At 42.2% G+C, this 17597-nt stretch overlaps 1 protein-coding gene and 1 long non-coding RNA gene across 3 annotated transcripts in view; one reads left to right on the top strand and one right to left on the bottom strand.

Annotated features, from left to right (window-relative positions):
• Positions 1-17597, bottom strand: part of CDYL (chromodomain Y like) — a 242352-nt gene that overhangs the window by 172192 nt on the left and 52563 nt on the right. The gene's annotated exons all lie outside the window — the stretch shown is intronic.
• On the top strand, positions 515-1462 carry LOC131382093 (uncharacterized). Its single transcript, XR_009211267.1, has 3 exons — positions 515-688; positions 917-1130; positions 1285-1462. It is a non-coding gene; the product is annotated as an uncharacterized LOC131382093 (long non-coding RNA).

Below are 17597 nucleotides of genomic sequence, written 5' to 3'. Positions count from 1 at the left end.
ATGCGAGCGAGCCGGCCCGCGTCTGGAGCCCACCGCCCCGACGGCAGCGGCCGCGCAGTCTACCGCGCGCCTCCCTCCAGGAGGAGCCCAAAGAGGCGGCCTCCGTGCGCCCGCCCGTCCGGGGCCGGGCCAGCCCGCAAAGGGCCGGCGGCGTGGCCAGGTGGAGCACCCACCCCACCCCGTGCCCGCCCCACCGGCCACCGCCAAGACCCGGAGCCCGGGCCGCGCGCCCCGCGGGGTGGCCCGGCGAGCTCCGGCTGGCACGCTGGCTCCGCGGCAGGCCGGGGGTGGGATCCGGGGGGCGGGAGCCGGGCGCGGCGGAGGGCGGCGCGAGGGCGCGGCTGCCTCCGCTCTGCCCGCAGCTCCCCCCACGCCAGGCCTCTGGGTTCCTCTTGGAGCGTCCGCCTCCTCCGAAGCGCAGTTGGGAGGGGACCGAGTCTGGATTCCCCGGAGGTCCAGGTTCTAATCGAACGAGGCTGTCAATGGTGGTTCCTTTCGCGGAACGGTATGGACTACACGACAGGCCCTCGCTCAGAACAGCGAGGGCTGGCCCGCGCTCCACTTCCCAGGGAAGATCTACTGCCAGGGCACACCTGCCGGGCCCTGGACGTGCCCCATCAGTGGCGAAAGAAGGGGCTTCCTGGCCTAACTCCCCCAGACAGCCACCAACTCCGAACACTTTGGCCGAGTATGCGGAACTTCCCCACGGGGCACTGCAGAGGCATTAGTTCACCTTCTCCCCCAGGCCCTGCGTGGGGAAGCCCTCGCCAGTTCCTCCATGTCTCCCCGGGCATCCTTCGGGCCGCCTCACTCCTCCGTGCTCCATCTCGCTCCAGTTCCTAACCTACCTTGGAGCCACAAGGCTCCTCCTACCAGTTTTCTTCCTAAAGCCCTATTCGTTTGTGCCCCCCAACAGCGTTTCAACAACCACGGGGCGTTTCGCAGACCCCGCGGTTTCCTGCCCTCCCCACGCCCAGGAACAAGCACCACGCCAACCCTTAAGTCACTGCGAGTCGAATCGCCGTTCCCTTAAGCGGTGCTTCTACCTGCGGTCCCCACCGTTTGAAACAAACTCCCAGCTCAGGCATCACCTTAAAAGGATAGCCTTCCTGACTTGCAGGGCCAAATCGGTAACTCCCTCTTCAAGCGCTCCCTAAGCACTCACGCGTGCTCACTGCAGCACTCGTCTCTGTATTTTAATGTTTGTCTACTCTTCACCCCACCCCAACTCCAAACGATGACCTTCAATCAAACTTCATCTTCAAATTTGACGCTGGCCCCTAGCACCATAGGGGTTGGAAAGACGGTGTTGTTCAATGAATGGAATTTCAGTGTCCACAAGAAAGCCCAATACCTACACATCCAATTCCCATTATCAAATGCTTGCACAAGAATCGCAAATTAAAGTCACCACTTCATCTACTGGTCAAGGCGCCTCAGGTTCTGCCTCTTTCCCGGATGGCCCAGCCAATTCCCTCTCCCTCCTCCAAACAGCGCCTCTTTCCTTTCACTTAGCATTTCCATTATTTGCTGCATTTCATTGTTGCCTTCTCTCTAGGTTTACACATTTATCAACAAAAGTTGTAAGTTCCTTGGAGGCAAGGACTGGGACTTTATACATTTGAGAAATCTCAAAGCATTGAGTGCACACTTCGGGCAAGCGCTCAACTACTGGCAGGTGATAGTTGAAAATCCCTCAAGAAAAAGAAACTATAAAAAAGAAGAGATCCTCAATAGGAAATAAACAGATACATCTAACATATGAGCCTATTATGCAATGATGGACCAATACAAATAAAAGCACTTCTCCCCATGACCGTTACTCTAATTATTGCCCCCTTCAGAACATCCACAAGCTTAGGCATTCACAAGGGGCTCCACCATGTGCTTAATGGTATAGTGGTCTCCAAGGAGTCTCCAAAACTGCCATTGTTGCCCAGGAGAGGGAAAGAAAGGAACATAGACATCCACAACAAACATATCCAGATATTGAGCTAGTAAGGTGATTTTCCCCATTGTGGAAACAAAAAAGGGAAGAATTATAGCCTCAAAAAGGTAACTCAAAAATGTCAATTTACATAGACCTTTGTCAATTTATGTAGCTTTTCAATCTTGACAATCTGGAATGTTTATGCTGCTATCCTTAGTCTACAACATTAAGAGTAACCACCAGTAGCCTCTAAAACAAAGCATGAGTGAGCGATACTCCTCAGTTCCAACCACCTCTCTACTCTTGACAGTTGGCTTCCACTGGCGAAAGAGATGGGTATCCACCTAGCGACTGAGAAATTGAGCAAGTTCTCAATTGTCCACTTTGTTCCTTTCATCTGCCCTCCATTTAAAACTCACTGATTTATGGAATGCTATTTTGCTTATATATACATATATATTTTAACCTCATTCGTTCAATTTGTCTTACTTTTAAGCAAACTTTGCTTTCCTCCGTCACTTTTTTATATAAACATTTGACCAGCACTCATAGCAGAAGTAAATATGCCCAAGATTATTTAATGACTTGGAATTTCCACCACCTTTTATGAAACAGTGAAGTTCTGTAGTTTCCATGACCACGTGTGTGGGTGCTATTATTTTCTCAGTGGCTTAAGAATAAAAGTGAAATCACATCCCCTAAGCACATCGGGAAGATTGCACCAAAAATACATACAGCACAATACTACGCACTAGTAAGACATATGACTCTTAAAAGATTAGAGAAGTGGTCAACAAGAGAGACGATGTACACACATGATTCAAAGACACGTCTACCAGTAATAAACGATTCTTACCTGACCTGCTCCCGTTGTTGTAGGCCAACATAATTCAATTCTCTCCTCCTCAAATCCAAACAATTGATCATCAATGGCAAGTACTACCCACGATAAGACTGTTCAGATCAAGAATCACAGCCTTTTCCCATCTCGGGAGAACAATAACTAAAACCTGAAGTTTGAGATCCTCCTCTTTTCCCAATCACCAGCCAAACCAGGCTCCTCTTCCTTTCTCCCAAGAATCTGCATTTCATCTACATTTGAATCCCAAGGCATCCAAGAGGAGATGGGGGATGGGACAGAAAAAAACAAAAGAAGCCAAAATCTAGCTACTACTATTCTCAGAGCCAAAGGCGTTTTATGGTTGGGTAGCTGTGAAAAGCTGCTGATAATGATACCCTTCAACAGTTTTGTACCCCCAAAGCATATTCTATCCTGGTTACCTCCTCCATAACCCAAAATTTAATTGTGATTTTTATGAAGATGCGACCTAAGTTTGTTTGTTTTAAACCCACGGTGGCTGAAGGGAAATTAAATGCCATTCTTGTCATAGAGTATCTACTCCAGAAAACTTGGTGGAATTTCCATCTCAATCACCCGCTCAAAAGAAAGACCATTTTAAACCTGAGACCCAAAAGAAAGACGCATACAGAACCAGTTATAAGATTAATTCAGATCTTAGGGGCCTTGTCTGAACTGGGAGCCAACCAGTTCTTCCTTCCCTAAAAGCTTAGAGTGGATACCAGTACCCTTTTCTGGTCAACCAATAACAGCTGATTCCTTTTTTCAGTCACTGTTTCCTTCTCTGCCCAAATAGTCAGTTTCCCCATTTTGAGGGGCAGCCTCTCCCTGCCTCCCTCTATGTTGGTCCCAGGTAGGTACCATTTCTCTCTTTCATGTGGAAACCAGTAGCCAGCTGCCACACTGCTGCTCCTTGGCCAGATACACTATTTGTTTCATCTCTTTGCCCTCGTGATGTCAATTCTGAGACCTCTTAACATTTGATTTCACCAATTTCATCTTAGGCTGTGATACCATCACTGGCCAGAGCTCATCAATTTACAATTAAGGATCATTTGCTTTTTCAACTAGATTTAGTGTTTAAGTACGGTTCCTTTTTCTATTTAGCTAATGGTGTTCTACCAAGAGAATCCTTGTAACATGTACTTGTTGAACTTTTTTTGATTAAAGTAATGAGCAAGAGCAAGGAAGTTTTTCATCGATACTTTGATACATTACCCCATTTTTGGAAAGCAAAAAGACCAAAAATCATAAAGAGGAAATAGGCACAGGTATTCTCATAATTCTGGTTGACTTTATGCCAAGGCAGTAACTCACTCATTTTGGATCCCTGGAAAAAAACAGCAAGTACTGTTTAACTTTCCCTTGAATTATTGTGATGATTAATTGCATTTGTCTCTCAAGTCAGACCATCCCAGCATCCTCTTTACCTTTCCATTTCTAGACAGAGAGAGAAAGAGAGAGAGAGAACAACTAGGCAAGAGATGAGTGTGGACATTTTGACTCATAAGGAAAATAGAAACACAAGACCCACCAGAAGTGGGGGAACCCAGAATTATCCCAGGAGCAGGTGGTTGTTGAATCTAAAGCAAAGTGTAAATGAGTTCGAAGATTGGGGCCAGACCAGCACTTGGAGGCACTTAGTGGGGCTTGATTTTTTTTAATCACTAGTATTGTCTAGTGTAGAAGTTCTCAAAGTGTGGTCCCCATACTAGTAGCAATGGCATCACCTTGGGACTTGTTCAAAGTGCAAATTCTCGGCTGGACATGGTGGCTGATGCCTGTAATCCCAAAACTTTAGGAGGCCAAGGCAGGTGGATCACCTGAGCTCAGGAGTTCGAGACCAGCCTGAGCCAACATGGTGAAACCCTATCTCTACTAAAAATACAAAAATTAGCCGGCTGTGGTGGCGTGTGCTTGTAATCCCAGCCACTCGGGAGGCTGAGGCAAGAGGACCACTTGAACCTGGGAGGCAGAGGTTGCGAGGAGCTGAGATAGCACCACTGCACTCCAGCCTGGATGACAGAGCAAGACTCCATCCAAAAAAAAAAAAAAAAATGCAAATTCTCTTACCATCTCACCTACTGGAACTAGAAACAGGATTAGAGAGCATCCATCACTTTACTAGGAATGACTATTGTGTAGTAAAATTTTGTTTCCATTACACATAGACACAAATATTTAGGCATGTATATATATGCTTATATATGCACACACATATATTATTGTGTACTAAGTCATCATGTAAAACGTATTTCTTACATTTTGAGCTAGGGCAAAAAGTTTGAAAGCCAATGTTTTGAAACCAGGTAACATACCCCTGCAAAGGTGGATTGTTAATTATATATGAATGGTATTGCTGTAGTGCACAGCAATTTTCTTAAATGATTTAATGATTCCTTTTTTGTAGTACACATTACTTCTCCATAACTACTACAGAAGTGTTCAGATCACGTTCCTTTCTGAATTACACATATCCCAGAGTGATATATTTTGAACGAATCAGAATAGTATGCATTTTAGGCCTTATCTTTCCATACAATGTAGAAGATTTTCCAAAGAATATCCCTAACAGACTAAACAAAATGAATGTGAAGTTTAACTTGGTCAACAGCAACATTAAAAAAAAATAAATAAACACAAACAAGAAGCACTTACCCTGTTCCAGGAACTGTTCTAAGCACTTTACAAATATTAAGCTATTTAATTCAGCAAGCACCTAATAAAAATCATAGCTAACATTTACAAAGAACCGTAATAAGTAAGCACACTCGAGCACAAAGTGCCTTTTGGAGTAGGCATTATTATTGACCCCATTCCTAGTAAGTGGGGAAGCTAAACTTCATACTCAGGTCCAGGTAACTCTAGGGTCTAAGTTTTGAATCATTAAGTTATAGTCACTCAATAAATACTTATTGACCATTTATTGTACGCCAGGCACCTTGCTACTCAGTGTATGTACAATCATCCCTGCTCCCATGTAGCTGGCAATCTATTAGGCTAGATAGACATTAAGTTGTCAGGAAAAAAAAAATGTCGGCCAGGCGCCATGGCTCACGCCTGTAATCCCAGCACTTTGGGAGGCCGAGGCTGGCAGATCACGAGGTCAAGAGATTGAGACCATCCTGGCTAACACGGTGAAACCCCATCTCTACCAAAAATATAAAGTATTAGCCGGGCATGGTGGCGGGCGCCTGTAGTCCCAGCTACTCAGGAGGCTGAGGCAGGAGAATGACGGGAACACAGGAGGCGGAGCTTGCAGTGAGCCGAGATCGCGCCACTGCACTCCAGCCTGGGCAACAGAGCGAGACTCCATCTCAAAAAACAAAAACAAAAACAAAACAACAACAAAAAAAGTCTTAACTACCAATCAAAGAAAATGGCAGGAAGCTGTTGAGCCCAGGCCACCTAGAGATGAGTCTGATTTGCTGCTTCCCCAGAGACAGTGCCCAGCACCCGGTGGGCACACTGGACATGCTTGGGTACCAGCAAAGCAGAATCATTGAAAAATGATTTTCAAATAATTGGATATTTTTAAACTAAGTAGCCATCATGGGAGAGATCAACAATTTGACTTTTACGCAATTGCTTTACAGTTTAGCATTTTAAAAAATGAAATACTAGATATGCAAAAAGCATAAAGAAAAATACAAGGCCCATGTACCCACTCCTCAGCTTAAGCAAAATATGATTTCCATATTCAGACCAATACTTGGCAGACTTTTGAATAATTTATGAGAAGTAGGAAGTATACCGTATTCTATTCACTATTTAGAGCTTATTTAGTTGTTGATGTTTTTCATACAGATTTAGATTTTAACAGATTTAGATTTACAGAAAAATTGCAAATATAGTACAGAGAGTTCCCATACCCAGTTTTCCCCATTACATTTAGTCAGGTACACATGGTACAACTAATGAACCAATATTGATACAGTATTACTAACTAAAATACACGCTTTATTCAGATTTCCCTAGTTTTTACCCAATTTTCTTTTTTCTGCCCCGGGATCCCATCTGTGATACCCCATTACCTCTATTAATAGTTTGATGACCTTGACAGTTTTGACGAGTACATTTTGTGAAACGTTTGCAGAATGTCCTCAACTGGAATTTGTCTGATATTTGTCTCATGATATGATTAGACTGGGCTTTTGTGTTTGGAGGAGGAAGACCACAGAGGTAAAATGCCATTCTCGTCACATTGTATCAAGGATACCTACTATCAACATGACCTCACTGTTGATGTTGACCTTGATCACCTAGCAAATACAGTGCTTGTCAGATTTCTGCACTGAAAACTTACTGTTCTCTACTCCCAGCCCCTGTCCCTTTCCATACTGTAGTGTTTGGAAGGGAGTCACTTTGAGCAGCCCACACTTAAAAAATGAGGATTATGTTTCCCCTCCTTGAGGGCAGAGTGTCTACAAAAAGTATCTGGAATTCTTCTGCATAGGAGATTTCTCTCTTCTCCCCCACTTATTAATTTATTCATTTTTTATATCAGTTGAGACTCATGGATTATTTTATACCCTGGATTATAATCCATAATGCATTATTTATTTCCTTGATCAGATTCTCTAGCTTTGGCCACCGGGAGCTCTTTCGGTTGATTTCTGTGCGTCTTTGACATACTCTCATCATGAGGCGGTGTATATTTTGAGCATTTCCTTACTTTCTGACATTGTAAGATGCTGCAGGCTCATCTTGTATATTTTCTGCTCCAGTCCTAGAATCAACCATTTCTCCAAGGAGCCTTGGTTCCTCTTTGTTGAAAAATCATATTAGAAGGCAAGTTCTAGGTGCTAGATGTGTTTATTGTGACTGAGGCTATTCCCTATTTGTGATTAGGTTGTCCCTGAACTAGTGAGCTAAAATCTAAAGGATGAATTAGGTGCAGAGGGCATTGGAAATGGTCCCAGGCTGAGGAAAGGGCTTTTTCCAAAGGCCTAGATGTGGAAGGTGCATAACACCTTTGAGACTCTGAAAATGCTGGTGAAGCTGGAATGCAGACAACAGGAAGGGAGACATAAGATGGGATGGAGAGGCAGGCAAATCTGGTAGCTCATGACCAGGTCCTGGGTCTCTTCATCAATAATCTGACCTGTATTTTTTTAAAGTTTGGCTCTATGAAGAGAAAGTGGTTGGAGCAGAATGGTTAGGGAATTATTGCAATATTGCATTAAATTTGATTTTTAAAAATTTTGTTTAGATATCAAATCATTTCAAAATAAAGTTTTGGTGGACCTGCTTCGCTGATGCCAGCTGCATATGCAGCATGCCTATAAAGTGAGGGATACTGCACTTAGGACCTCCAATATGACACTGAGTAAAGTGGATATCAGGTCTTGATTTTTATTACAGAGGGAAAGCGTTTACCATTAGGGATGATATTTGCTGAAGGAATTTTGTAGGCCTAATTAATTAGATTAAGGCAGTTCCTTTCCATCCTAGTTTCCCTCTCCTCCCCTTCCCTCCTCTTCCCTCCCCTTATCTCGCCTCTCCTCACCTCTCGAGGGTGTCTTACTCTGCCACCCAGGCTGGAGTGCAGTGGCACGATCTCAGCTCACTGCAACCTCCACCTCCTGGGTTCAAATGATTCTCCCGCCTCAGCCTCCCAAGTAGCTGGGATTATAGGCGCACGCCACCACGCCTGGCTAATTTTTGTATTTTTGGTAGTGATGGGGTTTCACCATGTTGGCCAGGCTGGTCTCGAACTCCTGAGCTTGTGATCCACCTGCCTCAGCCTCCCGAAGTGCTAGGGTCACAGGTGTGAGCCACTGCGCCCACTCTCCATCCTAGTTTTCTAAAAGTTTTTTTTAATCATGAATGAATATTGAATTTTGTCATCTACTGAAATGATCAAATGATTTTATTCCTTCATTTTGTAAATGCATTGACATATTTATTATTTTCAATTTTAAGCCAATTTTCTTTTTCTGGAATAAACCAAATAAAGTGTTGATGCATTATCCATTTCATAAATTGCTAAATTTGGTGTGCTAATAATATGTTTAGGATTTTGAATCTATGTTCATGAGGAAGATTCACCTGAAATTTTTCTTTCTCGTCAATTTTTTTTTAGACAGGGTCTCACTTTGTCACCCAGGCTGGAGTACAGTGTTAAGATCTTGGTGTACTGCAGCCTCACCCTTCTGGGCTCAAGTGATCTTCCCATGTCAGCTCCCCACAAGTAGCTGAGACTACAGGTGCATGCCACCATGCTCGGCTAACTTTTTTTTCTTGTAGAGAACAGGGTTTCACAATATTGCCCAGGCTGGTCTCGGGCTCCTGAACTCAAATGATCCACCAACCTCAGCCTCCCAAAGGCTAGGATTACAGGTGTGAGCCACTGTGCCCAGCCTCCTGTCAGATTTTAATATCAAGGTTATAGAGATCTCATAAAATAAGTTATCATGTACTTCCTCTTTTCCAATTTTTAGTTTGTGTATGAATACCATTATTTCTTCTTTTGATACCTGTATGCATTTGCTTATAAAGCCACCTGGGTCTGGAGCATTCTTATTGGAAGACTTTAAATTATAGATTCAAATTCTTTAATAAAGAAATATTCAGGGCCGGGCGCCATGGCTCACACCTGTAATCCCAGAACTTTGGGAGGCTGAGGCAGGTGGATTACCTGAGGTCGGGAGATCGAGACCATCCTGGCTAATACAGTGAAACCCTGTCTCTACTAAAAATACAAAAAATTAGCGGGGCGTGGTGGCACATGCCTGTAATCCCAGCTACTAGGGAGGCTGAGGCAGGAGAATCACTTGCACCCAGGAGGCGGAGGTTGCAGTGAGCCAAGATTGTGCCATTGCACCCCAGCCTGGGCAACAAGAGTGAAACTCCGTCTCAAAAGAAAAAAAAAAACAAACAAAAAAGGAATATTCAGGATTTCTATTTCTTTCTGTGTCAATTTGTCCATTTTATCTAAATTTTCAAAGTTAGTAACATAAAATTGTTCATAAAATTTTAGTATTTGTAGAATCTGCAATAATATTCCCATTTTAATTATTGAAAATATGTATCATTTCTCTCCTTTTTCTTTATCAGTCCTGCCATGGGTATACTAATTTATTAGTCTTCTGAAAATACCAATTTTGAGCTTTTTTGGTTCTTTGTATGGTATGTCTACTCTATTTAATTATGCTTCTATCATTATGATTTCCTTTATTTTATTTGTTATTCATTTTCTAATTTCTTTTTTTTTTGAGACAGAGTCTTGCTCTGTCCCCCAGGCTGGAGTGCAGTGGCACGATCTCGACTCACTGCAAGCTCCGTCTCCCGGGTTCACGCCATTCTCCTGCCTCAGCCTCCCGAGTAGCTGGGACTACAGGCGCCCGCCAACACGCCCGGCTAATTTTTTGTATTTTTAGTAGAGATGGGGTTTCACCGTGTTAGCCAGGATGGTCTCGATCTCCTGACCTCGTGATCCGCCCGCCTCGGCCTCCCAAAGTGCTGGGATTACAGGCTTGAGTCATTTTCTAATTTCTTAAGATGACTTTGTTCAACAGGCATGGTGGCTCATGCCTGTAATCCCAGCACTTTGGTAGTCCAAGGTAGGTGGATCACCCGAGGTCAGGAGTTTGAGACCAGCCTGGCCAACATGGCAAAATCCCATCTGTGCTAAAAATACAAAAATTAGCTGAGCGTGGTGGCATGTACCTGTAGTCCCAGCTACGCGGGAGGCCGAGGCAGGAGAAATGCTTGAACCTGGAAGGCAGAGGTTGCAGAGAGCTGAGATTGTGCCACTGCACTCCAGCCTGGGTGACAGAGCAAGACTCTGTATCAAAAAAAAAAAAGAAAGAAAGAAAGAAAGAAAGAAAACAAAAAAGATGACTTTGTTCATTGATCTTCAGTCTTCTTTTCAAATGTGTGAATTAAAACCTATAAATTCCCCTGCATCCCATGAGTCTTAATAGTTTGTATTTTTATTATTATCTAGTTGAAAATATGTTCTAATTTCCATTGCGGTTTCTTCTTTGAGCCACGTGTTATTAGAAGGATATTTTAAAATTTCAAAATATAAGGATTTTCTAGTTATTTTTGTTTCTGTCTTTTTTTTTTTCTTTTTTTTTGCGACATAGTCTCCCTCTGTTGCCCAGGCTGGAGTGCAGTGGTGCGATCTCGGCTCACTGCAACCTCTGCCTCCCGGGTTCAAATGATTCTCGTGCCTCAGCCTCCCTAAGTAGCTGGGATTACAAGTGCCCACCACCACGCCCGGCTGATTTTTTGTACTTTGGTAGAGATGGGTTTCGCCACGTTGGCCAGGCTGGTTTCAAACCCCTGACCTCAGTTGATCCACCCACCTTGGCCTCCCAAAGTGCTGGGATTACAGGCGTGAGCCACCACACCCAGCCAATTTCTGGCTTAATAACATTGTGGTGAAAGAATACAATCTGTAGGATTTCAATCCCTTAAAATTTGTTAACACTCTTGTAATCCCAGCACTTTGGGAGGCTGAGGCAGGCGGATCACGAGGTCAGGAGATCGAGACCACGGTGAAACCCCATCTCTACTAAAAAATACAAAAAATTAGCCGGGCATGGTGGCGGGCGCCTGTAGTCCCAGCTACTCGGAGAGGCTGAGGCAGGAGAATGGTGTGAACCCGGGAGGGGGAGCTTGCAGTGAGCCAAGATTGCGCCACTGCACTCCAGCCTGGGCGACAGAGCGAGACTCCGTCTCAAAAAAAAAAAAAAAAAAAAAAATTTGTTAACACTTATGTCACAAAATTGCTTAAGTTTTATACATATTTTATGTGGTACTTCAAGACTATGTATCTTTTAGTTGTTATGCAGTGTTTTCTCTCTATTATATATACGTGTGTGTGTTTAATTTTGCTGTATTTTACTGTTTATGTTGTTCAAATATTCTATTAGTTACAGGGATAGGTGCATTAAAATATCCCAACATGATTATGAATTTGTCTAAGCCTTTCCATATAGTTTTTGCTTTGCATATTTTTAAGCTATGTTTCTAGGTACATACAAGTTTAAAATTGTTATATCTATCTGGTGAAGGAAGCATTTTGTCATTATAAAGACACCAATAATGCTTTTTACATTGTCTACTTTGCTATTAAGATACCTACAACTGACTGGGTGTGGTGGCTCATGCCTGTAATCCCAGCACTTTGGGAGGCCGAGGTGGGCAGATCACGAGGTCAGGAGTTCGAGACCAGCCTGACCAATATGGTGACACCCCATCTCTACTAAAAATGGAAAAATTAGCCAGGTGTGGGGGTGTGTGCCTGTAATCCCAGCTACTCAGGAGGCTGAGGCAGGAGAATCTCTTGAACCTGGAAGGCAGAGGCTGCAGTGAGCTGAGTTTGTGCCATTGCACTCCAGCCTGGGCGACAGAGCAAGACTCCATCTCAAAAACAAAAAACAAAAAAAAAACCCTACCACCAAATTTCTTTGGTTTTGTGTTTGTATGATAGCTAAATCTTTCTCCAAATGTGTTTTTTAAACTTTCTGGATTCTTAAGTTTTACGTGTCTCTTACAATTAACACTTTTATTTTTTAATCCAGTTTGATAATCTTTGTCTTTTAATTGGGGCATTTATTTCATTTACATTTAAAAGTAATTACTGGTATGTGTAATTTTGATTCTGCCTATAATTCTAGGTATTATTCAATATGTTCTATTTATCCTACTTGTTCTGTTTCTTTTTCTTTCCTTCATTGATTTGTTCCAGACCGATTGAGAACTTTACAACAAATTTTTCTTTTTGGGGGTTGGGGGACAGAGTCTCACTGTGTTGCCCAGGCTAGAATGCAGTGGCGTGATCTTGGCTCACTGCAACCTCTGCCTCCCAGGTTCAAGCGATTCTCCTGCTTCAGCCTCCCGAGTAGCTGGAACTATAGGCACACGCCACTGTGCCCAGCTAATTTTTGTATTTTTAGTAGAGACGGGGTCTCACTATGTTGGCCAGGCTGGTCTCGAGTTCCTGATCTCAAGTGATCCACCCACCTTGGCCTCCCAAAGTGCTGGGACTATAGGTGGGAGCCACCACGCCCGGCCCTACAAAAAAATTATTCTATTATTTTTATCCTTATTACCTGGAAAGCCATATGTTCCTTTAAAATATATACAGTAACAACCCTAAATATTAAGTGTGTCTTTTTCTTAACTAAATGTAATACCAACACTTTTATTTTTTTCCTGGACAACACTAGAAACTTAGAACATTTACACTGTTTATTCCATGTCCTACTGACCCACGTTCCAACACCACTAATTCTATATTCCATCTTTTTTGTTGCTTTCTATTTTAATTCTTTAATTGCTAAAAATTATTATAATTATTGGCTTATGCAATCAATATTTATTCAGAGTCACCCACATATTTAACTCATTATTTTGTCCTTCGGCTTTTTTGTTTTGTTTTGTTTTTACTGTATCTCCAAGGCTGGACATTTTCCTTCTGCTGTACAAACATCTAATATTTGCTTTAGTTTGTCTAAAAAGTTATTTATTTTACCTTTTTATGGAAGGCTATATCAGCTGGTATAGAATTTCAGTGGCAATGTTCTTATTTTCGCTCAGTGATTTTAGTATATTTTATAGTCTCCTACTTTCAATTGTTTCCATTGAGAAATCTTTTATATTTTTGCTCCTTTGAAGGTAATCTATCTTTCTTCTCTTGCTATTTTTACCATTTTCTCTTTGTCTTGGGTTTTCAGCAGTTTTACTACGATGTGTTTAGGTATTCATTTGTGTATTTATCCTGGTTGGGTTTCCTAGGATTTATAGAGTCTTTGAATTGATTTATTTTACCAGTTTGCAAAATTTTATCAGCCATTATCTCTTATTATTGCTGCTACCTCAGTCTCTTCTTCCCTTCTGAGTTTCCAATGAACGTATGTTACAGCTTTTCACTATAGTCGTATGTGTTTTATTATCATTTCTGATTTTTCTATTATTTTGTTTTCCTACTACATTCTGAGTACTTTCTCGTGATCTATCTTTTGGTTTACAAATTCTTGCTTCAATTGTGTCTCATCTGCTCTTAAACCTTTTTTTTTTTTTTTGGTACCCTTTAATCTGGAATATCCTTTTGATTTGTTATTGAGTTTTTGTTGTTGTTGTTCTTGGTTGAAATTCTTAATCTTGTTGGATTTTTTTTTTAATCTCTTCGACCTGAATAAGATCATTAGTTTGAAGTCAGTGTGCAAACTCTAACACCCGTAGCCTCTGTAGGTCTATTTCTATTGTCTGCTGTATCTGTTGACACTAGTTCATGTTATTTTACTCCTTGTGTGTCTGATTATTTTTTATTATGTGCCAGATATTGGATCTACAAAATGTAGAAATATATTTGAGGCCTGAGATGATGTTATATTTCTCCAGAGAGGATATGTTTGTTCTTGCCAGCTGCCTAAGTGCTCAAACACTAAAATGTCACCTAAAACCAATTTCATGGCTTGAAAGAATTAAAAGCTAAGCTGTAGTCTCTAGGAGTGCTTACTTCTGAATTACTCTTTTCCCTAAGGTCCTTCAGAATTTTAATCCAGTGTGAGAAGAGTTCATCCACCAGGACTGCCATCCCTTGATGGAAATTGAGCACCAACCCCTGTCACCTTAGATGTTTGTGGCTTTCAAAATCGTAACTCAGCCTGTTGTTCTCTCAGCCTTCTGGTCTTGTTCACAGGGGAAAAACATACAGACACTCTGGGCTCACCTCCATGGGCTTCCAAGCTTCCCCACCCTAACTCAGTGTTTTTGAACGTCTTATTAGTTCTCTAGTGCTTTGAATCAGATTCTTAAAATGTTTTCCCCCAGCTTTCTTAGTTGTCCTTAGCAGGAAGCTCATTCATACTTATTTAGTCTGCCATTACTGGAAATCTGATTTAACCTTTATGACAATTCTATAAAACAGATATTATTTCCATCTTACAGAGAGAAAACAGGAGGAGAATAATGAAAGAATGGGACCAATACAAATACAGCTTATTTTGCTAATTAGAGTAGGTGGTCTTTGGGTACTTGAATACTACCACATAAGTAGTCACCTTTAACAATCCTGGGGAAAGTAGGCCAAGCGCGGTGGCTCAGGCCTGTAATCCCAGCACTTTGGGAGGCTGAAGCAGGCGGATCACGAGGTCAAGAGTTCAAGACCAGCCTGGCCAACATGGTGAAACCCTGTCTCTACTAAAAATACAAAAATTAGCCAGGCATGGTGGCGGACGCCTGTAATCTCAGCTACTCAGGAGGCTGAGGCAGGAGAATAGCTTGAACCCGGGAGGTGGAGGTTGCAGCGAGCCAAGATTGTGCCATTGCACTCCAGCCTGGGTGACAGAGCAAGACTCAGTCTGGGGAAAAAAAAATCATGGGGAAAGTCACTCTCACCAAAAATATTTCTGTGATTGACCCTCTCATGGTACCTTATATTCCTACATTAAATTATCCCTTGAGATACAGCTTTGAAAGGATGTGTTGAAAGATCTGTTTAACACATATGTAACTGGAGAGTGCTCAATCTTGGTTTTTATCTGCCGCCGAGAGCTTATCTCAACTGGCTCTCAGGTTGTGGAAATAGTTTTTAGGAAGTGTGTACAATAGTTGGGAGCAAAAACGATTTTGCCACAGTTACTTTGAACATTTCTATAAAAGACAGTCTTAGAGTAATATTATAACATAGTTGGAAATATAGTCAGAAGAGTGGGCTAGATCCTAGAGTTACGTAACACTTTACATCAAATTGAGAACACACTAAGTTTCCACTATGAGGAATAGGACAAGGACAATAGACTTTATCTACGGGGGTTGGGATGGGGCTGGGAGTTGGGTTGGTTGAGAGAGAATCCCAGAAAAAAAAAAATCCCAGAAGGCTCACTGATTTATCTGGTTTTGTTTGTTGTTTGTTTTCTGGCAGTTGCTCTTATCTTTGACAGTTCTATCTACATTAAGCCCATATTTCTCCCTTTCTACTGCAATTTTTTTAACCAAGTATTTTCCTTTCTTGTCAGGCTTCTTCTTGGTCCTTTTATGCCAATGTCCTCAAAGCGTAGGTCCAGATTTCTCACTCTGAAGAGCTCTATTTCACATAGACCTTCTTCTAGGCAACAAATTCATGGCTTCTCCTCTGCTTCGGGAAGGCTTCCTCACCTCTCTCTATTCATCACCAACTCCACGAATATTCCTCTAAATGAGGCGAATTCTTTTCTGACCAATCCACGATGAACCAGTGTCTTTAGCATTCAGCACAAAGCCCATCAACACCTCACAGTCCTCTGAAAGCAGCATAAACATTTATTTATTCTTGGGCATGCTTTCTACTTGGGTCGTCATTTTTTTTTTTTTTTTTTGTATTGCCGTGCTATTCCTTGGGTATGCTTGCATGCATAACTCCTCTTTGCTTTCGAGGGGAAGCTCCAAAGGGAGTCTTAAACAGCAGTGCTTCGACCCTCTGAGCTCCCAGGATACAGGGAGTCAGCAACAATGATGAGGTCAAAATGCCATCCACTTTGGACTGGGGCATTCCTACTATAAATATTTATGGAACGCTGAGCTGCGGGATGTTCTTTCCAAAGTATAAGAGGATGTGACTGTAACTCATTGAGGTCAGTTCATGGAGATAAAGGATTGTTTCAACCCCAGGTTGATAGACTAGCCTTAGCAGAAAAAAACAACAGACTTGCATTTGAGAATAGGGGTAAAATGAAACTAATCTCTTCAAGGAAAATTACTGTAAAAGTCCTATAATTTCTTTTTCTTTCTTTCTTTCTTTTTTTTTTTTTTTTTTTTTTTTTGAGATGGAGTTTCTCTCTTGTTGCCCAGGCTGGAGTGCAATAGCGTGATCTCAGCTCACTGCAACATCCACCTCCTGGGTTCAAGCGATTCTCCTGCCTCAGCCTCCTGAGTAGCTGGGATTACAGGCACACACCCCCACGCCTGGCCAGTTTTTGCATTTTTAGTAGAGACAAGGTTTCACCATGGCCAGGCGGGTCTTGAACTCCTGAGCTCAGGTGATTCACCCACCTCGGCCTCCCAGAGTGATGGGATTACAGGCGTGAGTCACTGCACCCAGCCAAGTCCTACAATTTCTAAAATGAGAAGATCAATGGGCTCTTTTAATTTAAGCACTAGGTGTACAAGAATGTTTGTGATTTTTGTGCTTCTTGTACACCAATCACAGACAAACAGAGAGCCAAATCATGAGTGAACTCCCATTCACAATTGCTTCAAAGAGAATAAAATACCTAGGAATCCAACTTACAAGGGATGTGAAGGACCTCTTCAAGGAGAACTACAAACCACTGCTCAATGAAATCAAAGAGGATACAAACAAATGGAAGAACATTCCATGCTCATGGGTTGGAAGAATCAATATCGTGAAAATGGCCATACTGCCCAAAGTAATTTATAGATTCAATGCCATCCCCATCAAGCTACCAATGACTTTCTTCACAGAATTGGAAAAAACTACTTTAAAGTTCATATGGAACCAAAAAAGAGCCCGCATCGCCAAGTCAATCCTAAGCCAAAAGAACAAAGCTGGAGGCATCACGCTACCTGACTTCAAACTATACTACAAGGCTACAGTAACCAAAACAGCATGGTACTGGTACCACAACAGAGATATAGATCAATAGAACCAGAACAGAGCCCTCAGAAATGATGCCGCATATCTACAACTATTTGATCTTTGACAAACCTGACAAAAACAAGAAATGGGGAAAGGATTCCCTATTTAATAAATGGTGCTGGGAAAACTGGCTAGCCATATGTAGAAAGCTGAAACTGGATCCCTTCCTTACACCTTATACAAAAATTAATTCAAGATGGATTAAAGACTTA

Source organism: Hylobates moloch, unplaced genomic scaffold (genome assembly GCF_009828535.3).
Source record: "Hylobates moloch isolate HMO894 unplaced genomic scaffold, HMol_V3 SCAFFOLD_20, whole genome shotgun sequence".
NCBI lineage: Eukaryota > Metazoa > Chordata > Mammalia > Primates > Hylobatidae > Hylobates > Hylobates moloch.
This window is presented reverse-complemented; position numbering and strand designations above follow the sequence as displayed.